This window comes from Humulus lupulus, chromosome 9, assembly GCF_963169125.1.
Source record: "Humulus lupulus chromosome 9, drHumLupu1.1, whole genome shotgun sequence".
NCBI lineage: Eukaryota > Viridiplantae > Streptophyta > Magnoliopsida > Rosales > Cannabaceae > Humulus > Humulus lupulus.
In genome coordinates, this window is record NC_084801.1 from 187,023,131 (window position 1) to 187,048,011 (window position 24,881).

The following is a 24,881-nucleotide window of genomic DNA, read 5'->3' on the forward strand; positions in this document are numbered from 1 at the left end:
CGCAGCTGCCTAGGAGATTTGGCCTGAAAGGTCAATTTTTTTGTTTGGTTGAATTAGGACCCCAATTCATGGTCAATAATAGCCCTATATAATATTATTGAGATGGGAAAAGGTTCAAAAAAATTAGAGCTTGTTAGAGAGAAATATGAGTTAATTATGAAATCGCTTCGGAGCCCTAGGCAGCTGCCTAGGAGATTTGGCCTGAAAGGTCAATTTTTTTGTTTGGTTGAATTAGGACCCCAATTCATGGTCAATTACAGCCCTATATAATATTATTTAGATGGGAAAAGGATAAAAAATATTAGAGCTTGTTAGAGAGAAATATGAGTGAATTACGAGATCGCTTCGGAGCCCTAGGCAGCTGCCTAGGAGATTTGGCCTGAAAGGTCAATTTTTTTGTTTGGTTGAATTAGGACCCCAATTCATGGTCAATAATAGCCCTATATAATATTATTGAGATGGGAAAAGGTTCAAAAAAATTAGAGCTTGTTAGAGAGAAATCTGAGTGAATTATGAAATCGCTTCGGAGCCCTAGGCAGCAGCCTAGGAGATTTGGCCTGAAAGGCAAATTTTTTTGTTTGGTTGAATTAGGACCCCAATTCATGTTCAATAACAGCCCTATATAATATTATTGAGATGGGAAAAGGTTCAAAAAATTTAGAGCTTGTTAGAGAGAAATCTGAGTGAATTATGAAATCGCTTCGGAGCCCTAGGCAGCAGCCTAGGAGATTTGGCCTGAAAGGCAAATTTTTTTGTTTGGTTGAATTAGGACCCCAATTCATGTTCAATAACAGCCCTATATAATATTATTGAGATGGGAAAAGGTTCAAAAAAATTAGAGCTTGTTAGAGAGAAATATGAGTGAATTACGAGATCGCTACGGAGCCCTAGGTAGCTGCCAAGGAGATTTGGCCTGAAAGGTCAATTTTTTTGTTTGGTTGTATTAGGGCCCCAATTCATGGTCAATAATAGTCCTATATAATATTATTGAGATGGGAAAAGGTTCCAAAAAATTAGAGCTTGTTAGGGAGAATTATGACTGAATTACGAGATCGCTTCGGAGCCCTAGGCAGCTGCCTAGGAGATTTGGCCTGAAAGGTCAATTTTTTTGTTTGGTTTAATTAGGACCCCAATTCATGGTCAATAACAGCCCCATATAATATTATTGAGATGGGAAAAGGACCGAAAAAATAAGATCTTGTTAGAGAGAAATATGAGTGAATTACGAGATCGCTTCGGAGCCCTAGGCAGCTGCCTAGGAGATTTGGCCTGAAAGGTCAATTTTTTTGTTTGGTTGAATTAGGTCCCCAATTCATGGTCAATAATAGCCCTATATAATATTATTGAGATGGGAAAAGGTTCAAAAAAATTAGAGCTTGTTATAGAGAAATATGAGTGAATTATGAAATCTCTTCGGAGCCCTAGGCAGGTGCCTAGGAGATTTGGCCTGAAAGGTGAATTTTTTTGTTTGGTTGAATTAGGACCCCAATTCATGGTCAATAACAGCCCTATATAATATTATTTAGATGGGAAAAGGATCAAAAATATTAGAGCTTGTTAGAGAGAAATATGAGTGAATTACGAGATCGCTTCGGAGCCCTAGGCCGCTGCCTAGGAGATTTGGCCTGAAATGCCTATTTTTTTGTTTGGTTGAATTAGGACCCCAATTCATGTTCAATAACAGCCCTATATAATATTATTGAGATGGGAAAAGGTTCAAAAAAATTAGAGCTTGTTAGGGAGAAATATGACTGAATTACGAGATCGCTTCGGAGCCGTAGGCAGCTGCCTAGGAGATTTGGCCTGAAAGGTCAATTTTTTTGGTTGGTTGACTTAGGACCCCAATTCGTGGTCAATAACAGCCCTATATAATATTATTGAGATGGGAAAAGGTTCAAAAAAATTAGAGCTTCTTAGGGAGAAATATGAGTGAATGACGAGATCGCATCGGAGCCCTAGGCTGCTGCCTAAGAGATTGGGCATGAAAGGTCAATTTTTTTGTATGGTTGAATTTGGACCCCAATTCATGGTCAATAATAGCCCTATCTAATATTATTGAGATGGGAAAAGGTCCAAAAAAATTAGAGCATGTTAGAGAGAAATATGAGTGAATTTCGAAATCGCTTCGGAGCCCTAGGCAGCTGCCTAGGAGATTTGGCCTGAGAGGTCAATTTTTTTGTATGGTTGAATTTGGACCCCAATTCATGGTCAATAATAGCCCTATCTAATATTATTGATATGGGAAAAGGTTCAAAAAAATTAGAGCATGTTAGAGAGAAATATGAGTGAATTTCGAAATCGCTTCGGAGCCCTAGGCAGCTGCCTAGGAGATTTGGCCTGAGTGGTCAATTTTTTTGTTTGGTTGAATTAGGACCCCAATTCAAGGTCAATAACAGCCCTATATAATATTATTGAGATGGGAAAAGGACCAAAAAAATTAGAGCTTGTTAGAAAGACATCTGAGTGAATTACGAGATCGCTTCGGAGCACTAGGCACCTGCCTAGGAGATTTGGCCTGAAATGTCCATTTTTTTGTTTGGTTGTATTCGGACCCCAATTCATTGTCAATAATAGTCCTATATAATATTATTGAGATGGGAAAAGGTTCCTAAAAATTAGGGCTTGTTAGGGAGAAATATGAGTGAATTACGAGATCGCTTCGGAGCCCTATGCAGCTGCCTATGAGATTTGGCCTGAAAGGTCAATTTTTTTGTTTGGTTGAATTAGGACCCCAATTCATGGTCAATAACGCCCTATATAATATTATTGAGATGGGAACAGGATAAAAAAAATTAGAGCTTGTTAGAGAGAAATATGAGTGAATTACGAGATCGCTTCGGAGCCCTAGCCAGTTGCCTAGTAGATTTGGCTTGGGAGGTCAATTTTTTTGTTTGGTTGAATTAGGACCCCAATTCGTGGTCATTAACAGCCCTATATAATATTATTGAGATGGGAAAAGGTTCCAAAAAATTAGAGCTTCTTAGGGAGAAATATGAGTCAATGACGAGATCGCTTCGGAGCCCTAGGCAGCTGCCTAAGAGATTTGGCCTGAAAGGTCAATTTTTTTGTTTGGTTGAATTATGACCCCAATTCATGGTCAATAACAGCCCTATATAATATTATCGAGATGGGAAAAGGATCAAAAAATTAGAGCTTGTTAGAGAGAAATATGAGAGAATTAGGAGATCGCTTCGGAGCGCTAGGCAGCTGCTTAGGAGATTTGGCCAGAAAGGTCAATTTTTTTGTTTGGTTGAATTAGGACCCCAATTCATGGTCAATAATAGCCCTATCTATTATTATTGAGATGGGAAAAGGATCAAAAAAATTAAAGCTTCTTAGGGAGAAATGTGAGTGAATTACGAGATCGCTTCGGAGCCCTAGGCAGCTGCCAAAGAGATTTGGCCTGAAAGGACAATTTTTTTGTATGGTTGAATTTGGACCCGAATTCATGGTCAATAATATCCCTATCTAATATTATTGAGATTGGAAAAGGTTCAAAAAAATTTGAGCATGTTAGAGAGAAATATGAGTGAATTACGAAATCGCTTCGGAGCCCTAGGCAGCTGCCTAGGAGATTTGGCCTGAGAGGTCAATTTTTTTGTTTGGTTGAATTAGGACCCCAATTCATGGTCAATAACAGCCCTATACAATATTATTGAGATGGGAAAAGGACCAAAAAAATTAGAGCTTGTTAGAAAGACATATGAGTGAATTACGAGATCGCTTCGGAGACCTAGGCTGCTGCCTAGGAGATTTGGCCTGAAAGGTCAATTTTTTTGTTTGGTTGAATTAGGACCCCAATCCATGGTCAATAATAGCCCTATCTATTATTATTGAGATGGGAAAAGGATCAAAAAAATTAGAGCTTCTTAGGGAGAAATGTGAGTGAATTACGAGATCGCTTCGGAGCCCTAGGCAGCTGCCAAAGAGATTTGGCCTGAAAGGACAATTTTTTTGTATGGTTGAATTTGGACCCCAATTCATGGTCAATAATAGCCCTATCTAATATTATTGAGATTGGAAAAGGTTCAAAAAAATTAGAGCTTGTTAGAGGGAAATATGAGTGAAATACGAAATCACTTCGGAGCCCTAGGCAGCTGCCTAGGAGATTTGGCCTGAAAGGTCAATTTTTTTGTTTGGTTGAATTAGGACAACAATTCATGGTCAATAACAGCCCTATATAATATTATTGAGATGGGAAAAGGATCAAAAAAATTAGAGCTTCTTAGGGAGAAATGTGAGTGAATTACGAGATCGCTTCGGAGCCCTAGGCAGCTGCCAAAGAGATTTGGCCTGAAAGGACAATTTTTTTGTATGGTTGAATTTGGACCCCAATTCATGGTCAATAATAGTCCTATCTAATATTATTGAGATTGGAAAAGGTTCAAAAAAATTTGAGCATGTTAGAGAGAAATATGAGTGAATTACGAAATCGCTTCGGAGCCCTAGGCTGCTGCCTAGGAGATTTGGCCTGAGAGGTCAATTTTTTTGTTTGGTTGAATTAGGACCCCAATTCATGGTCAATAACAGCCCTATACAATATTATTGAGATGGGAAAAGGACCAAAAAAATTAGAGCTTGTTAGAAAGATATATGAGTGAATTACGAGATCGCTTCGGAGACCTAGGCTGCTGCCTAGGAGATTTGGCCTGAAAGGTCAATTTTTTTGTTTGGTTGAATTAGGACCCCAATTCAAGGTCAATAACAGCCCTATATAATATTATTGAGATGGGAAAAGGTTACAAAAAAGTAGAGCTTGTTAGGGAGAAATATGAGTGAATTACGAGATCGCTTCGGAGCCCTAGGCACCTGCCTAGGAGATTTGGCCTGAAAAGTCAATTTTTTTGTCTGGTTGAATTAGGACCCCAATTCAGGGTCAATAATAGTCCTATATAATATTATTGAGATGGGAAAAGGTTCCTAAAAATTAGGGCTTGTTAGGGAGAAATATGAGTGAACTACGAGATCGCTACGGAGCCCTAGGCAGCTGCCTATGAGATTTGGCCTGAAAGGTCAATTTTTTTTGTTTGGTTGTATTAGGGCCCCAATTCATGGTCTATAATAGTCCTATATAATATTATTGAGATGGGAAAAGGTTCCAAAAAATTAGAGCTTGTTAGAGAGAAATATGAGTGAATTACGAGATCGCTTCGGAGCCCTAGGCAGCTGCCTAGGAGATTTGGCCTGAAAGGTCAATTTTTTTGTTTGGTTGAATTAGGACCCCAATTCATGGTCAATAACGCCCTATATAATATTATTGAGATGGGAACAGGATCAAAAAAATTAGAGCTTGTTAAAGGGAAATATGAGTGAATTACGAGATCGCTTCGGAGCCCTAGGCAGTTGCCTAGGAGATTTGGCCTGAGAGGTCAATTTTTTTGTTTGGTTGAATTAGAACCCCAATTCGTGGTCAATAACAGCCCTATATAATATTATTGAGATGGGAAAAGGTTCAAAAAAATTAGAGCTTCTTAGGGAGAAATATGAGTGAATTACGAGATCGCTTCGGAGCCCTAGGTAGCTGCCTAAGAGATTTGGCCTGAAAGGACAATTTTTTTGTGTGGTTGAATTTGGACCCCAATTCATGGTCAATAATAGTCCTATCTAATATTATTGAGATGGGAAAAGGTCCAAAAAAATTAGAGCATGTTAGAGAGAAATATGAGTGAATTACGAAATCGCTTCGGTGCCCTAGGCAGCTGCCTAGGAGATTTGGCCTGAGAGGTCAATTTTTTTGTATGGTTGAATTTGGACCCCAATTCATGGTCAATAATAGCCTATCTAATATTATTGATATGGGAAAAGGTTCAAAAAAATTAGAGCATGTTAGAGAGAAATATGAGTGAATTTCGAAATCGCTTCGGAGCCCTAGGCAGCTGCCTAGGAGATTTGGCCTGAGAGGTCAATTTTTTTGGATGGTTGAATTTGGACCCCTATTCATGGTAAATAATAGCCCTATCTAATATTATTGATATGGGAAAAGGTTCAAAAAAATTAGAGCATGTTAGAGAGAAATATGAGTAAATTTCGAAATCGCTTCGAAGCCCTAGGCAGCTGCCTAGGAGATTTGGCCTGAGTGGTCAATTTTTTTGTTTGGTTGAATTAGGACCCCAATTCAAGGTCAATAACAGCCCTATATAATATTATAGAGATGGGAAAAGGACCAAAAAAATTAGAGCTTGTAAGAAAGACATCTGAGTGAATTACGAGATCGCTTCGGAGCACTAGGCAGCTGCCTAGGAGATTTAGCCTGAAAGGTCAATTTTTTTGTTTGGTTTAATTAGGACCCCAATTCATGGTCAATAATAGTCCTATATAATATTATTGAGAGGGGAAAAGGTTCCAAAAAATTAGAGCTTGTTAGGGAGAAATATGAGTGAATTACGAGATCGCTCTGGAGCCCTAGGCAGCTGCCTAGGAGATTTGGCCTGAAATGTCAATTTTTTTGTTTGGTTGAATTAGGACCCCAATTCATGGTCAATAATAGCCCAATATAATATTATTGAGATGGGAAAAGGTTCAAAAAAATTAGAGCTTGTTAGAGAGAAATATGAGTGAATTATGAAATCCCTTCGGAGCCCAAGGCAGCAGGCTAGGAGATTTGGCCTGAAAGGTCAATTTTTTTGTTTGGTTGAATTATGACCCCAATTCATGGTCAATAACAGCCCTATATAATATTATTGAGATGGGAAAAGGATCAAAAAAATTAGTTCTTGTTAGAGAGAAATATGAGTGAATTACGAGATCGCTTCGGAGCCCTAGGCAGCTGCCTAGGAGATTTGGCCTGAAAGGTCAATTTTTTTATTTGGTTGAATTATGACCCCAATTCATGGTCAATAACAGCCCTATATAATATTATCGAGATGGGAAAAGGATCAAAAAATTAGAGCTTGTTAGAGAGAAATATGAGAGAATTAGGAGATCGCTTCGGAGCGCTAGGCAGCTGCTTAGGAGATTTGGCCAGAAAGGTCAATTTTTTTGTTTGGTTGAATTAGGACCCCAATTCATGGTCAATAATAGCCCTATCTATTATTATTGAGATGGGAAAAGGTTCAAAAAAATTAGAGCTTGTTAGAGGGAAATATGAGTGAAATACGAAATCACTTCGGAGCCCTAGGCAGCTGCCTAGGAGATTTGGCCTGAAAGGTCAATTTTTTTGTTTGGTTGAATTAGGACAACAATTCATGGTCAATAACAGCCCTATATAATATTATTGAGATGGGAAAAGGATCAAAAAAATTAGAGCTTCTTAGGGAGAAATGTGAGTGAATTACGAGATCGCTTCGGAGCCCTAGGCTACTGCCAAAGAGATTTGGCCTGAAAGGACAATTTTTATGTATGGTTGAATTTGGACCCCAATTCATGGTCAATAATAGCCCTATCTAATATTATTGAGATTGGAAAAGGTTCAAAAAAATTTGAGCATGTTAGAGAGAAATATGAGTGAATTACGAAATCGCTTCGGAGCCCTAGGCAGCTGCCTAGGAGATTTGGCCTGAGAGGTCAATTTTTTTGTTTGGTTGAATTAGGACCCCAATTCATGGTCAATAACAGCCCTATACAATATTATTGAGATGGGAAAAGGACCAAAAAAATTAGAGCTTGTTAGAAAGACATATGAGTGAATTACGAGATCGCTTCGGAGACCTAGGCTGCTGCCTAGGAGATTTGGCCTGAAAGGTCAATTTTTTTGTTTGGTTGAATTAGGACCCCAATTCAAGGTCAATAACAGCCCTATATAATATTATTGAGATGGGAAAAGGTTACAAAAAAGTAGAGCTTGTTAGGGAGAAATATGAGTGAATTACGAGATCGCTTCGGAGCCCTAGGCACCTGCCTAGGAGATTTGGCCTGAAAAGTCAATTTTTTTGTCTGGTTGAATTAGGACCCCAATTCAGGGTCAATAATAGTCCTATATAATATTATTGAGATGGGAAAAGGTTCCTAAAAATTAGGGCTTGTTAGGGAGAAATATGAGTGAATTACGAGATCGCTACGGAGCCCTAGGCAGCTGCCTATGAGATTTGGCCTGAAAGGTCAATTTTTTTGTTTGGTTGTATTAGGGCCCCAATTCATGGTCTATAATAGTCCTATATAATATTATTGAGATGGGAAAAGGTTCCAAAAAATTAGAGCTTGTTAGAGAGAAATATGAGTGAATTACGAGATCGCTTCGGAGCCCTAGGCAGCTGCCTAGGAGATTTGGCCTGAAAGGTCAATTTTTTTGTTTGGTTGAATTAAGACCCCAATTCATGGTCAATAACGCCCTATATAATATTATTGAGATGGGAACAGGATCAAAAAAATTAGAGCTTGTTAAAGGGAAATATGAGTGAATTACGAGATCGCTTCGGAGCCCTAGGCAGTTGCCTAGGAGATTTGGCCTGAGAGGTCAATTTTTTTGTTTGGTTGAATTAGAACCCCAATTCGTGGTCAATAACAGCCCTATATAATATTATTGAGATGGGAAAAGGTTCAAAAAAATTAGAGCTTCTTAGGGAGAAATATGAGTGAATTACGAGATCGCTCCGGAGCCCTAGGCAGCTGCCTAAGAGATTTGGCCTGAAAGGTCAATTTTTTTGTTTGGTTGAATTAGGACCCCAATTCATATTCAATAACAGCCCTATATAATATTATTGAGATGGGAAAAGGGTCAAAAAAATTAGAGCTTGTTAGGGAGAAATATGACTGAATTACGAGATCGCTTCGGTGCCCTAGGCAGCTGCCTAGGAGATTTGGCCTGAAAGGTCAATTTTTTTGTTTGGTTGAATTAGGACCCCAATTCGTGGTCAATAACAGCCCTATATAATATTATTGAGATGGGAAAAGGTTCAAAAAAATTAGAGCTTGTTAGAGATAAATATGAGTGAATTACGAAATCGCTTCGGAGCCCTAGGGACCTGCCTAGGAGATTTGGCCTGAAAAGTCAATTTTTTTTTCTGGTTGAATTAGGACCGCAATTCATGGTCAATAATAGTCCTATATAATATTATTGAGATGGGAAAAGGTTCCTAAAAATTAGGGCTTGTTAGGGGGAAATATGAGTGAATTACGAGATCGCTTCGGAGCCCTAGGCAGTTGCCTATGAGATTTGGCCTGAAATGTCAATTTTTTTGTTTGGTTGTATTAGGGCCCCAATTCATGGTCTATAATAGTCCTATATAATATTACTGAGATGGGAAAAGGTTCCAAAAAATTAGAGCTTGTTAGAGAGAAATATGAGTGAATTATGAAATCCCTTCGGAGCCCAAGGCAGCAGCCTAGGAGATTTGGCCTGAAAGGTCAATTTTTTTGTTTGGTTGAATTAGGACCCCAATTCAAGGTCAATAACAGCCCTATATAATATTATAGAAATGGGAAAAGGACCAAAAAAATTAGAGCTTGTAAGAAAGACATCTGAGTGAATTACGAGATCGCTTCGGAGCACTAGGCAGCTGCCTAGGAGATTTAGCCTGAAAGGTCAATTTTTTTGTTTGGTTTAATTAGGACCCCAATTCATGGTCGATAATAGTCCTATATAATATTATTGAGAGGGGAAAAGGTTCCAAAAAATTAGAGCTTGTTAGGGAGAAATATGAGTGAATTACGAGATCGCTCTGGAGCCCTAGGCAGCTGCCTAGGAGATTTGGCCTGAAATGTCAATTTTTTTGTTTGGTTGAATTAGGACCCCAATTCAAGGTCAATAATAGCCCAATATAATATTATTGAGATGGGAAAAGGTTCAAAAAAATTAGAGCTTGTTAGAGAGAAATATGAGTGAATTATGAAATCCCTTCGGAGCCCAAGGCAGCAGCCTAGGAGATTTGGCCTGAAAGGTCAATTTTTTTGTTTGGTTGAATTATGACCCCAATTCATGGTCAATAACAGCCCTATATAATATTATTGAGATGGGAAAAGGATCAAAAAAATTAGTTCTTGTTAGAGAGAAATATGAGTGAATTACGAGATCGCTTCGGAGCCCTAGGCAGCTGCCTAGGAGATTTGGCCTGAAAGGTCAATTTTTTTATTTGGTTGAATTATGACCCCAATTCATGGTCAATAACAGCCCTATATAATATTATCGAGATGGGAAAAGGATCAAAAAATTAGAGCTTGTTAGAGAGAAATATGAGAGAATTAGGAGATCGCTTCGGAGCGCTAGGCAGCTGCTTAGGAGATTTGGCCAGAAAGGTCAATTTTTTTGTTTGGTTGAATTAGGACCCCAATTCATGGTCAATAATAGCCCTATCTATTATTATTGAGATGGGAAAAGGTTCAAAAAAATTAGAGCTTGTTAGAGGGAAATATGAGTGAAATACGAAATCACTTCGGAGCCCTAGGCAGTTGCCTAGGAGATTTGGCCTGAAAGGTCAATTTTTTTGTTTGGTTGAATTAGGACAACAATTCATGGTCAATAACAGCCCTATATAATATTATTGAGATGGGAAAAGGATCAAAAAAATTAGAGCTTCTTAGGGAGAAATGTGAGTGAATTACGAGATCGCTTCGGAGCCCTAGGCTACTGCCAAAGAGATTTGGCCTGAAAGGACAATTTTTTTGTATGGTTGAATTTGGACCCCAATTCATGGTCAATAATAGCCCTATCTAATATTATTGAGATTGGAAAAGGTTCAAAAAAATTTGAGCATGTTAGAGAGAAATATGAGTGAATTACGAAATCGCTTCGGAGCCCTAGGCAGCTGCCTAGGAGATTTGGCCTGAGAGGTCAATTTTTTTGTTTGGTTGAATAAGGACCCCAATTCATGGTCAATAACAGCCCTATACAATATTATTGAGATGGGAAAAGGACCAAAAAAATTAGAGCTTGTTAGAAAGACATATGAGTGAATTACGAGATCGCTTCGGAGACCTAGGCTGCTGCCTAGGAGATTTGGCCTGAAAGGTCAATTTTTTTGTTTGGTTGAATTAGGACCCCAATTCAAGGTCAATAACAGCCCTATATAATATTATTGAGATGGGAAAAGGTTACAAAAAAGTAGAGCTTGTTAGGGAGAAATATGAGTGAATTACGAGATCGCTTCGGAGCCCTAGGCACCTGCCTAGGAGATTTGGCCTGAAAAGTCAATTTTTTTGTCTGGTTGAATTAGGACCCCAATTCAGGGTCAATAATAGTCCTATATAATATTATTGAGATGGGAAAAGGTTCCTAAAAATTAGGGCTTGTTAGGGAGAAATATGAGTGAATTACGAGATCGCTACGGAGCCCTAGGCAGCTGCCTATGAGATTTGGCCTGAAAGGTCAATTTTTTTGTTTGGTTGTATTAGGGCCCCAATTCATGGTCTATAATAGTCCTATATAATATTATTGAGATGGGAAAAGGTTCCAAAAAATTAGAGCTTGTTAGAGAGAAATATGAGTGAATTACGAGATCGCTTCGGAGCCCTAGGCAGCTGCCTAGGAGATTTGGCCTGAAAGGTCAATTTTTTTGTTAGGTTGAATTAGGACCCCAATTCATGGTCAATAACGCCCTATATAATATTATTGAGATGGGAACAGGATCAAAAAAATTAGAGCTTGTTAAAGGGAAATATGAGTGAATTACGAGATCGCTTCGGAGCCCTAGGCAGTTGCCTAGGAGATTTGGCCTGAGAGGTCAATTTTTTTGTTTGGTTGAATTAGAACCCCAATTCGTGGTCAATAACAGCCCTATATAATATTATTGAGATGGGAAAAGGTTCAAAAAAATTAGAGCTTCTTAGGGAGAAATATGAGTGAATTACGAGATCGCTCCGGAGCCCTAGGCAGCTGCCTAAGAGATTTGGCCTGAAAGGTCAATTTTTTTGTTTGGTTGAATTAGGACCCCAATTCATATTCAATAACAGCCCTATATAATATTATTGAGATGGGAAAAGGGCCAAAAAAATTAGAGCTTGTTAGGGAGAAATATGACTGAATTACGAGATCGCTTCGGTGCCCTAGGCAGCTGCCTAGGAGATTTGGCCTGAAAGGTCAATTTTTTTGTTTGGTTGAATTAGGACCCCAATTCGTGGTCAATAACAGCCCTATATAATATTATTGAGATGGGAAAAGGTTCAAAAAAATTAGAGCTTGTTAGAGATAAATATGAGTGAATTACGAAATCGCTTCGGAGCCCTAGGGACCTGCCTAGGAGATTTGGCCTGAAAAGTCAATTTTTTTTTCTGGTTGAATTAGGACCGCAATTCATGGTCAATAATAGTCCTATATAATATTATTGAGATGGGAAAAGGTTCCTAAAAATTAGGGCTTGTTAGGGGGAAATATGAGTGAATTACGAGATCGCTTCGGAGCCCTAGGCAGTTGCCTATGAGATTTGGCCTGAAATGTCAATTTTTTTGTTTGGTTGTATTAGGGCCCCAATTCATGGTCTATAATAGTCCTATATAATATTACTGAGATGGGAAAAGGTTCCAAAAAATTAGGGCTTGTTAGAGAGAAATCTGAGTGAATTATGAAATCGCTTCGGAGCCCTAGGTAGCTGCCTAGGAGATTTGGCCTGAAAGGTCAATTTTTGTGATTGGTTGAATTAGGACCCCAATTCATGGTCAATAACAGCCCTATATAATATTATTGAGATGGGAAAAGGATCAAAAAAATTAGAGCTTGTTAGAAGGAAATATGAGTGAATTACGAGATCGCTACGGAGCCCTAGGCAGCTGCCTAGGAGATTTGGCCTGAAAGGTCAATTTTTTTGTTTGGTTGAATTTGGACTCCAATTCGTGGTCATTAACAGCCCTATATAATATTATTGAGATGGGTAAAGGATCAAAAAAATTAGAGCTTGTTAGGGAGAAATATGAGTGAATTACGAGATCGCTTCGGAGCCCTAGGTAGCTGCCTAGGAGATTTGGCCTGAAAGGTCAATTTTTTTGTTTGGTTGAATTTTGACCCCAATTCATGGTCAATAATAGCCCTATCTAATATTATTGTGATGGGAAAAGGTTCAAACATATTAGAGCATGTTAGAGAGAAATATGAGTGAATTACGAAATCGCTTCGGAGCCCCCGGCAGCTGCCTAGGAGATTTGGCCTGAGAGGTCAATTTTTTGGTTTGGTTGAATTAGGACCCCAATTCATGGTCAATAACAGCCCTATATAATATTATTGAGATGGGAAAAGGATAAAAAAAATTAGAGTTGTTAGAGAGAAATATGAGTGAATTACGAGATCGCTTCGGAGCCCTAGGCAGCTGCCTAGGAGATTTGGCCTGAAAGGTCAATTTTTTTGTTTGGTTGAATTAGGACCCCAATTCATGGTCAATAACAGCCCTATATAATATTATTGAGATGGGAAAAGGACCAAAAAAATTAGAGCTAGTTAGAAAGACATATGAGTGAATTACGAGATCGCTTCGGAAACCTAGGCTGCTGCCTAGGAGATTTGGCCTGAAAGGTCAATTTTTTTGTTTGGTTGAATTAGGACCCCAATTCATGGTCAATAATAGTCCTATGTAATATTATTGAGATGGGAAAATGTTCCAAATAATTAGAGCTTGTTAGGGAGAAATATGAGTGAATTACGAGATCGCTTCGGAGCCCTAGGCAGTTGCCTATGAGATTTGGCCTGAAATGTCAATTTTTTTGTTTGGTTGTATTAGGGCCCCAATTCATGGTCTATAATAGTCCTATATAATATTATTGAGATGGGAAAAGGTTCCAAAAAATTAGAGCTTGTTAGAGAGAAATATGAGTGAATTACGAGATCGCTTCGGAGCCCTAGGCAGCTGCCTAGGAGAATTGGCCTGAAAGGTCAATTTTTTTGTTTGGTTGAATTAGGACCCCAATTCATGGTCAATAACGCCCTATATAATATTATTGAGATGGGAACAGGATCAAAAAAATTAGAGCTTGTTAAAGGGAAATATGAGTGAATTACGAGATCGCTTCGGAGCCCTAGGCAGTTGCCTAGGAGATTTGGCCTGAGAGGTCTATTTTTTTGTTTGGTTGAATTAGAACCCCAATTCGTGGTCAATAACAGCCCTATATAATATTATTGAGATGGGAAAAGGTTCAAAAAAATTAGAGCTTCTTAGGGAGAAATATGAGTGAATTACGAGATCGCTCCGGAGCCCTAGGCAGCTGCCTAAGAGATTGGGCCTGAAAGGTCAATTTTTTTGTTTGGTTGAATTAGGACCCCAATTCATATTCAATAACAGCCCTATATAATATTATTGAGATGGGAAAAGGGTCAAAAAAATTAGAGCTTGTTAGGGAGAAATATGAATGAATTACGAGATCGCTTCGGTGCCCTAGGCAGCTGCCTAGGAGATTTGGCCTGAAAGGTCAATTTTTTTGTTTGGTTGAATTAGGACCCCAATTCATGGTCAATAACAGCCCTATATAATATTATAGAGATGGGAAAAGGTTCAAAAAAATTAGAGCTTGTTAGAGATAAATATGAGTGAATTACGAAATCGCTTCGGAGCCCTAGGCACCTGCCTAGGAGATTTGGCCTGAAAAGTCAATTTTTTTTTCTGGTTGAATTAGGACCGCAATTCATGGTCAATAATAGTCCTATATAATATTATTGAGATGGGAAAAGGTTCCTAAAAATTAGGGCTTGTTAGGGGGAAATATGAGTGAATTACGAGATCGCTTCGGAGCCCTAGGCAGTTGCCTATGAGATTTGGCCTGAAATGTCAATTTTTTTGTTTGGTTGTATTAGGGCCCCAATTCATGGTCTATAATAGTCCTATATAATATTACTGAGATGGGAAAAGGTTCCAAAAAATTAGGGCTTGTTAGAGAGAAATCTGAGTGAATTATGAAATCGCTTCGGAGCCCTAGGTAGCTGCCTAGGAGATTTGGCCTGAAAGGTCAATTTTTGTGATTGGTTGAATTAGGACCCCAATTCATGGTCAATAACAGCCCTATATAATATTATTGAGATGGGAAAAGGATCAAAAAAATTAGAGCTTGTTAGAGAGAAATATGAGTGAATTACGAGATCGCTACGGAGCCCTAGGCAGCTGCCTAGGAGATTTGGCCTGAAAGGTCAATTTTTTTGTTTGGTTGAATTAGGACTCCAATTCGTGGTCATTAACAGCCCTATATAATATTATTGAGATGGGTAAAGGATCAAAAAAATTAGAGCTTGTTAGGGAGAAATATGAGTGAATTACGAGATCGCTTCGGAGCCCTAGGTAGCTGCCTAGGAGATTTGGCCTGAAAGGTCAATTTTTTTGTTTGGTTGAATTTTGACCCCAATTCATGGTCAATAATAGCCCTATCTAATATTATTGTGATGGGAAAAGGTTCAAACATATTAGAGCTTGTTAGAGAGAAATATGAGTGAATTACGAAATCGCTTCGGAGCCCTAGGCAGCTGCCTAGGAGATTTGGCCTGAGAGGTCAATTTTTTGGTTTGGTTGAATTAGGACCCCAATTCATGGTCAATAACAGCCCTATATAATATTATTGAGATGGGAAAAGGATAAAAAAAATTAGAGTTGTTAGAGAGAAATATGAGTGAATTACGAGATCGCTTCGGAGCCCTAGGCAGCTGCCTAGGAGATTTGGCCTGAAAGGTCAATTTTTTTGTTTGGTTGAATTAGGACCCCAATTCATGGTCAATAACAGCCCTATATAATATTATTGAGATGGGAAAAGGACCAAAAAAATTAGAGCTAGTTAGAAAGACATATGAGTGAATTACGAGATCGCTTCGGAAACCTAGGCTGCTGCCTAGGAGATTTGGCCTGAAAGGTCAATTTTTTTGTTTGGTTGAATTAGGACCCCAATTCATGGTCAATAATAGTCCTATGTAATATTATTGAGATGGGAAAATGTTCCAAATAATTAGAGCTTGTTAGGGAGAAATATGAGTGAATTACGAGATCGCTTCGGAGCCCTAGGCAGTTGCCTACGAGATTTGGCCTGAAATGTCAATTTTTTTGTTTGGTTGTATTAGGGCCCCAATTCATGGTCTATAATAGTCCTATATAATATTATTGAGATGGGAAAAGGTTCCAAAAAATTAGAGCTTGTTAGAGAGAAATATGAGTGAATTACGAGATCGCTTCGGAGCCCTAGGCAGCTGCCTAGGAGATTTGGCCTGAAAGGTCAATTTTTTTGTTTGGTTGAATTAGGACCCCAATTCATGGTCAATAACGCCCTATATAATATTATTGAGATGGGAACAGGATCAAAAAAATTAGAGCTTGTTAAAGGGAAATATGAGTGAATTACGAGATCGCTTCGGAGCCCTAGGCAGTTGCCTAGGAGATTTGGCCTGAGAGGTCTATTTTTTTGTTTGGTTGAATTAGAACCCCAATTCGTGGTCAATAACAGCCCTATATAATATTATTGAGATGGGAAAAGGTTCAAAAAAATTAGAGCTTCTTAGGGAGAAATATGAGTGAATTACGAGATCGCTTCGGAGCCCTAGGCAGCTGCCTAAGAGATTTGGCCTGAAAGGTCAATTTTTTTGTTTGGTTGAATTAGGACCCCAATTCATATTCAATAACAGCCCTATATAATATTATTGAGATGGGAAAAGGGTCAAAAAAATTAGAGCTTGTTAGGGAGAAATATGACTGAATTACGAGATCGCTTCGGTGCCCTAGGCAGCTGCCTAGGAGATTTGGCCTGAAAGGTCAATTTTTTTGTTTGGTTGAATTAGGACCCCAATTCGTGGTCAATAACAGCCCTATATAATATTATTGAGATGGGAAAAGGTTCAAAAAAATTAGAGCTTGTTAGAGATAAATATGAGTGAATTACGAAATCGCTTCGGAGCCCTAGGCACCTGCCTAGGAGATTTGGCCTGAAAAGTCAATTTTTTTTTCTGGTTGAATTAGGACCGCAATTCATGGTCAATAATAGTCCTATATAATATTATTGAGATGGGAAAAGGTTCCTAAAAATTAGGGCTTGTTAGGGGGAAATATGAGTGAATTACGAGATCGCTTCGGAGCCCTAGGTAGTTGCCTATGAGATTTGGCCTGAAATGTCAATTTTTTTGTTTGGTTGTATTAGGGCCCCAATTCATGGTCTATAATAGTCCTATATAATATTACTGAGATGGGAAAAGTTTCCAAAAAATTAGGGCTTGTTAGAGAGAAATCTGAGTGAATTATGAAATCACTTCGGAGCCCTAGGTAGCTGCCTAGGAGATTTGGCCTGAAAGGTCAATTTTTGTGATTGGTTGAATTAGGACCCCAATTCATGGTCAATAACAGCCCTATATAATATTATTGAGATGGGAAAAGGATCAAAAAAATTAGAGCTTGTTAGAGAGAAATATGAGTGAATTACGAGATCGCTACGGAGCCCTAGGCAGCTGCCTAGGAGATTTGGCCTGAAAGGTCAATTTTTTTGTTTGGTTGAATTAGGACTCCAATTCGTGGTCATTAACAGCCCTATATAATATTATTGAGATGGGTAAAGGATCAAAAAAATTAGAGCTTGTTAGGGAGAAATATGAGTGAATTACGAGATCACTTCGGAGCCCTAGGTAGCTGCCTAGGAGATTTGGCCTGAAAGGTCAATTTTTTTGTTTGGTTGAATTTTGACCCGAATTCATGGTCAATAATAGCCCTATCTAATATTATTGTGATGGGAAAAGGTTCAAACATATTAGAGCATGTTAGAGAGAAATATGAGTGAATTACGAAATCGCTTCGGAGCCCTAGGCAGCTGCCTAGGAGATTTGGCCTGAGAGGTCAATTTTTTGGTTTGGTTGAATTAGGACCCCAATTCATGGTCAATAACAGCCCTATATAATATTATTGAGATGGGAAAAGGATAAAAAAAATTAGAGTTGTTAGAGAGAAATATGAGTGAATTACGAGATCGCTTCGGAGCCCTAGGCAGCTGCCTAGGAGATTTGGCCTGAAAGGTCAATTTTTTTGTTTGGTTGAATTAGGACCCCAATTCATGGTCAATAACAGCCCTATATAATATTATTGAGATGGGAAAAGGACCAAAAAAATTAGAGCTAGTTAGAAAGACATATGAGTGAATTACGAGATCGCTTCGGAAACCTAGGCTGCTGCCTAGGAGATTTGGCCTGAAAGGTCAATTTTTTTGTTTGGTTGAATTAGGACCCCAATTCATGGTCAATAATAGTCCTATGTAATATTATTGAGATGGGAAAATGTTCCAAATAATTAGAGCTTGTTAGGGAGAAATATGAGTGAATTACGAGATCGCTTCGGAGCCCTAGGCAGTTGCCTACGAGATTTGGCCTGAAATGTCAATTTTTTTGTTTGGTTGTATTAGGGCCCCAATTCATGGTCTATAATAGTCCTATATAAAATTATTGAGATGGGAAAAGGTTCCAAAAAATTAGAGCTTGTTAGAGAGAAATATGAGTGAATTACGAGATCGCTTCGGAGCCCTAGGCAGCTGCCTAGGAGATTTGGCCTGAAAGGTCAATTTTTTTGTTTGGTTGAATTAGGACCCCAATTCATGGTCAATAACGCCCTATATAATATTATTGAGATGGGAACAGGATCAAAAAAATTAGAGCTTGTTAAAGGGAAATATGAGTGAATTACGAGATCGCTTCGGAGCCCTAGGCAGTTGCCTAGGAGATTTGGCCTGAGAGGTCTATTTTTTTGTTTGGTTGAATTAGAACCCCAATTCGTGGTCAATAACAGCCCTATATAATATTATTGAGATGGGAAAAGGTTCAAAAAAATTAGAGCTTCTTAGGGAGAAATATGAGTGAATTACGAGATCGCTTCGGAGCCCTAGGCAGCTGCCTAAGAGATTTGGCCTGAAAGGTCAATTTTTTTGTTTGGTTGAATTAGGACCCCAATTCATATTCAATAACAGCCCTATATAATATTATTGAGATGGGAAAAGGGTCAAAAAAATTAGAGCTTGTTAGGGAGAAATATGACTGAATTACGAGATCGCTTCGGTGCCCTAGGCAGCTGCCTAGGAGATTTGGCCTGAAAGGTCAATTTTTTTGTTTGGTTGAATTAGGACCCCAATTCGTGGTCAATAACAGCCCTATATAATATTATTGAGATGGGAAAAGGTTCAAAAAAATTAGAGCTTGTTAGAGATAAATATGAGTGAATTACGAAATCGCTTCGGAGCCCTAGGCACCTGCCTAGGAAATTTGGCCTGAAAAGTCAATTTTTTTTTCTGAATGAATTAGGACCGCAATTCATGGTCAATAATAGTCCTATATAATATTATTGAGATGGGAAAAAGTTCCTAAAAATTAGGGCTTGTTAGGGGGAAATATGAGTGAATTACGAGATCGCTTCGGAGCCCTAGGTAGTTGCCTATGAGATTTGGCCTGAAATGTCAATTTTTTTGTTTGGTTGTATTAGGGCCCCAATTCATGGTCTATAATAGTCCTATATAATATTACTGAGATGGGAAAAGGTTCCAAAAAATTAGGGCTTGTTAGAGAGAAATCTGAGTGAATTATGAAATCGCTTCGCAGCCCTAGGTAGCTGCCTAGGAGATTTGGCCTGAAAGGTCAATTTTTGTGATTGGTTGAATTAGGACCCCAATTCATGGTCAATAACAGCCCTATATAATATTATTGAGATGGGAAAAGGATCAAAAAAATTAGAGCTTGTTAGAGAGAAATATGAGTGAATTACGAGATCGCTACGGAGCCCTAGGCAGCTGCCTAGGAGATTTGGCCTGAAAGGTCAATTTTTTTGTTTGGTTGAATTAGGACTCCAATTCGTGGTCATTAACAGCCCTATATAATATTATTGAGATGGGTAAAGGATCAAAAAAATTAGAGCTTGTTAGGGAGAAATATGAGTGAATTACGAGATCGCTTCGGAGCCCTAGGGAGCTGCCTAGGAGATTTGGCCTGAAAGGTCAATTTTTTTGTTTGGTTGAATTTTGACCCCAATTCATGGTCAATAAGAGCCCTATCTAATATTATTGTGATGGGAAAAGGTTCAAACATATTAGAGCATGTTAGAGAGAAATATGAGTGAATTACGAAATCGCTTCGGAGCCCTAGGCAGCTGCCTAGGAGATTTGGCCTGAGAGGTCAATTTTTTGGTTTGGTTGAATTAGGACCCCAATTCATGGTCAATAACAGCCCTATATAATATTATTGAGATGGGAAAAGGATAAAAAAAATTAGAGCTTGTTAGGGAGAAATATGAGTGAATTACGAGATCGCTTCGGAGCCCTAGGCACCTGCCTAGGAGATTTGGCCTGAAAAGTCTATTTTTTTTTCTGGTTGAATTAGGACCGCAATTCATGGTCAATAATAGTCCTATATAATATTATTGAGATGGGAAAAGGTTCCTAAAAATTAGGGCTTGTTAGGGAGAAATATGAGTGAATTACGAGATCGCTTCGGAGCCCTAGGCAGTTGCCTATGAGATTTGGCCTGAAATGTCAATTTTTTTGTTTGGTTGTATTAGGGCCCCAATTCATGGTCTATAATAGTCCTATATAATATTACTGAGATGGGAAAAGGTTCCAAAAAATTAGAGCTTGTTAGAGAGAAATCTGAGTGAATTATGAAATCGCTTCGGAGCCCTAGGTAGCTCCCTAGGAGATTTGGCCTGAAAGGTCAATTTTTGTGATTGGTTGAATTAGGACCCCAATACATGGTCCATAACAGCCCTATATAATATTATTGAGATGGGAAAAGGATCAAAAAAATTAGAGCTTGTTAGAGAGAAATATGAGTGAATTACGAGATCGCTTCGGAGCCCTAGGCAGCTGCCTAGGAGATTTGGCCTGAAAGGTCAATTTTTTTGTTTGGTTGAATTAGGACTCCAATTCGTGGTCATTAACAGCCCTATATAATATTATTGAGATGGGTAAAGGATCAAAAAAATTAGAGCTTGTTAGGGAGAAATATGAGTGAATTACGAGATCGCTTCGGAGCCCTAGGTAGCTGCCTAGGAGATTTGGCCTGAAAGGTCAATTTTTTTGTTTGGTTGAATTTTGACCCCAATTCATGGTCAATAATAGCCCTATCTAATATTATTGTGATGGGAAAAGGTTCAAACATATTAGAGCATGTTAGAGAGAAATATGAGTGAATTACGAAATCGCTTCGGAGCCCTAGGCAGCTGCCTAGGAGATTTGGCCTGAGAGGTCAATTTTTTGGTTTGGTTGAATTAGGACCCCAATTCATGGTCAATAACAGCCCTATATAATATTATTGAGATGGGAAAAGAATAAAAAAAATTAGAGTTGTTAGAGAGAAATATGAGTGAATTACGAGATCGCTTCGGAGCCCTAGGCTGCTGCCTAGGAGATTTGGCCTGAAAGGTCAATTTTTTTGTTTGGTTGAATTAGGACGCCAATTCATGGTCATTAACAACCCTATATAATATTATTGAGATGGGAAAAGGATGAAAAAAATTAGAGCTTGTTAGAGAGAAATATGAGTGAATTACGAGATCGCTTCGGAGCCCTAACCAGCTGCCTAGGAGATTTGGCCTGAGAGGTCATTTTTTTTGTATGGTTGAATTTGGACCCCAATTCTTGGTCAAAAATAGCCCTATCTAATATTATTGAGATGGGAAAAGGTTCAAAAAAATTAGAGCATGTTAGAGAGAAATATGAGTGAATTACGAGATCGCTTCGGTGCCCTAGGCAGCTGCCTAGGAGATTTGGCCTGAGAGGTCTATTTTTTTGTTTGGTTGAATTAGGACCCCAATTCATGGTCAATAATAGCCCTATATAATATTATTAAGATGGGAAAAGGTTCAAAAAAATTAGAGCTTGTTAGGGAGAAATATGACTGAATTACGAGATCACTTCGGAGCCCTAGGCTGCTGCCTAGGAGATTTGGCCTGAAAGGTCAATTTTTTTGTTTGGTTGAATTAGGACCCCAATTCATGGTCAATAAAAGCCCTATATAATAATATTGAGATGGGAAAAGGATCAAAAAAATTAGAGCTTGTTAGGGAGAAATATGAGTGAATTACGAGATCGCTTCGGAGCCCTAGGCAGCTGCCTAGGAGATTTGGCCTGAGAGGTCAATTTTTTTGTATGGTTGAATTTGGACCCCAATTCTTGGTCAAAAATAGCCCTATCTAATATTATTGAGATGGGAAAAGGTTCAAAAAAATTAGAGCATGTTAGAGAGAAATATGAATGAATTACGAGATCGCTTCGGAGCCCTAGGCAGCTGCCTAGGAGATTTGGCCTGAGAGGTCAATTTTTTTGTTTAGTGGAATTAGGACCCCAATTCATGGTCAATAATAGCCCTATATAATATTATTAAGATGGGAAAAGGTTCAAAAAAATTAGAGCATGTTAGAAGGAAATATGAGTGAATTTCGAAATCGCATCGGAGCCCTAGGCAGCTGCCTAGGAGATTTGGCCTGAGTGGTCAATTTTTTTGTTTGGTTGAATTAGGACCCCAATTCATGGTCAATAACAGCCCTATACAATATTATTGAGATGGGAAAAGGATCAAAAAAATTAGAGCTTGTTAGAGAGAAATATGAGTGAATTACGAGATCGCTTCGGAGCCCTAGGCAGCTGCCTAGGAGATTTGGCCTGAAAGGTAAATTTTTTTTGTTTGGTTGAATTAGGACCCCAATTCATATTAAATAACAGCCCTATAGAATATTATTGAGATGGGAAAAGGTTAAAAAAAATTAGAGCTTGTTAGGGAGAAATATGACTGAATTACGAGATCGCTACGGAGCCCTAGGCCGCTGCCAAGGAGATTTGGCCTGAAAGGTCAATTTTTTTGTTTGGTTGAATTAGGACCCCAATCCATGGTCAATAACAGCCCTATATAATATTATTGATATGGGAAAAGGATCAAAAAAATTAGAGCTTGTTAGAGAGAAATATGAGTGAATTACGAGATCGCTTTGGAGCCCTAGGCAGCTGCCTAGGAGATTTGGCCTGAAGGTCAATTTTTTTGTTTCGTTGAATTAGGACCCCAATTCATGGTCATTAACAGCCCTATATAATATTATTGAGATGGGAAAAGGATAAAAAAAATTAGAGTTGTTAGGGAGAAATATGACTGAATTACGAGATCGCTTCGGAGCCCTAGGCAGCTGCCTAGGAGATTTGGCCTGAGAGGTCAATTTTTTTGTTTGGTAGAATTAGGACCCCAATTCATGGTCAACTACAGCCCTATATAATATTATTGGGATGGGAAAAGGACCATAAAAATTAGAGCATGTTAGAAAGACATATGAGTGAATTACGAGATCACTTCGGAGCCTTAGGCAGCTGCCTAGGAGATTTGGCCTGAAAGGTCAATTTTTTTGTTTGGTTGTATTAGGGCCCCAATTCATTATCAATAATAGTCCTATATAATATTATTGAGATGGGAAAAGGTTTCAAAAAATTAGAGCTTGTTAGGGAGAATTATGAGTGAATTACGAGATCGCTTCGGAGCCCTAGGCAGATGCCTAGGAGATTTGGCTTGAAAGGTCCATTTTTTTGTTTGGTTTAATTAGGACCCCAATTCATGGTCAATAACAGCCCTATATAATATAATTGAGATGGGAAAAGGACCAAAAAAATAAGAGCTTGTTAGAGAGAAATATGAGTGAATTACGAGATCGCTTCGGGGCCCTAGGCAGCTTCCTAGGAGATTTGGCCTGAAGGTCAATTTTTTTGTTTCGTTGAATTAGGACCCCAATTCATGGTCATTAACAACCCTATATAATATTATTGAGATGGGAAAAGGATGAAAAAAATTAGAGCTTGTTAGAGAGAAATATGAGTGAATTACGAGATCGCTTCGGAGCCCTAGGCAGCTGCCTAGGAGATTTGGCCTGAGAGGTCATTTTTTTAGTATGGTTGAATTTGGACCCCAATTCTTTGTCAAAAATAGCCCTATCTAATATTATTGAGATGGGAAAAGGTTCAAAAAAATTAGAGCATGTTAGAGAGAAATATGAGTGAATTACGAGATCGCTTCGGTGCCCTAGGCAGCTGCCTAGGAGATTTGGCCTGAGAGGTCTATTTTTTTGTTTGGTTGAATTAGGACCCCAATTCATGGTCAATAATAGCCCTATATAATATTATTAAGATGGGAAAAGGTTCAAAAAAATTAGAGCTTGTTAGGGAGAAATATGACTGAATTACGAGATCGCTTCGGAGCCCTAGGCTGCTGCCTAGGAGATTTGGCCTGAAAGGTCAATTTTTTTGTTTGGTTGAATTAGGACCCCAATTCATGGTCAATAAAAGCCCTATATAATATTATTTAGATGGGAAAAGGATCAGAAAAATTAGAGCTTGTTAGGGAGAAATATGAGTGAATTACGAGATCGCTTCGGAGCCCTAGGCAGCTGCCTAGGAGATTTGGCCTGAGAGGTCAATTTTTTTGTATGGTTGAATTTGGACCCCAATTCATGGTCAATAAAAGCCCTATATAATATTATTTAGATGGGAAAAGGATCAGAAAAATTAGAGCTTGTTAGGGAGAAATATGAGTGAATTACGAGATCGCTTCGGAGCCCTAGGCAGCTGCCTAGGAGATTTGGCCTGAGTGGTCAATTTTTTTGTTTGGTTGAATTAGGACCCCAATTCATGGTCAATAACAGCCCTATACAATATTATTGAGATGGGAAAAGGATCAAAAAAATTAGAGCTTGTTAGAGAGAAATATGAGTGAATTACGAGATCGCTTCGGTGCCCTAGGCAGCTGCCTAGGAGATTTGGCCTGAGAGGTCTATTTTTTTGTTTGGTTGAATTAGGACCCCAATTCATGGTCAATAATAGCCCTATATAATATTATTAAGATGGGAAAAGGTTCAAAAAAATTAGAGCTTGTTAGGGAGAAATATGACTGAATTACGAGATCACTTCGGAGCCCTAGGCTGCTGCCTAGGAGATTTGGCCTGAAAGGTCAATTTTTTTGTTTGGTTGAATTAGGACCCCAATTCATGGTCAATAAAAGCCCTATATAATAATATTGAGATGGGAAAAGGATCAAAAAAATTAGAGCTTGTTAGGGAGAAATATGAGTGAAT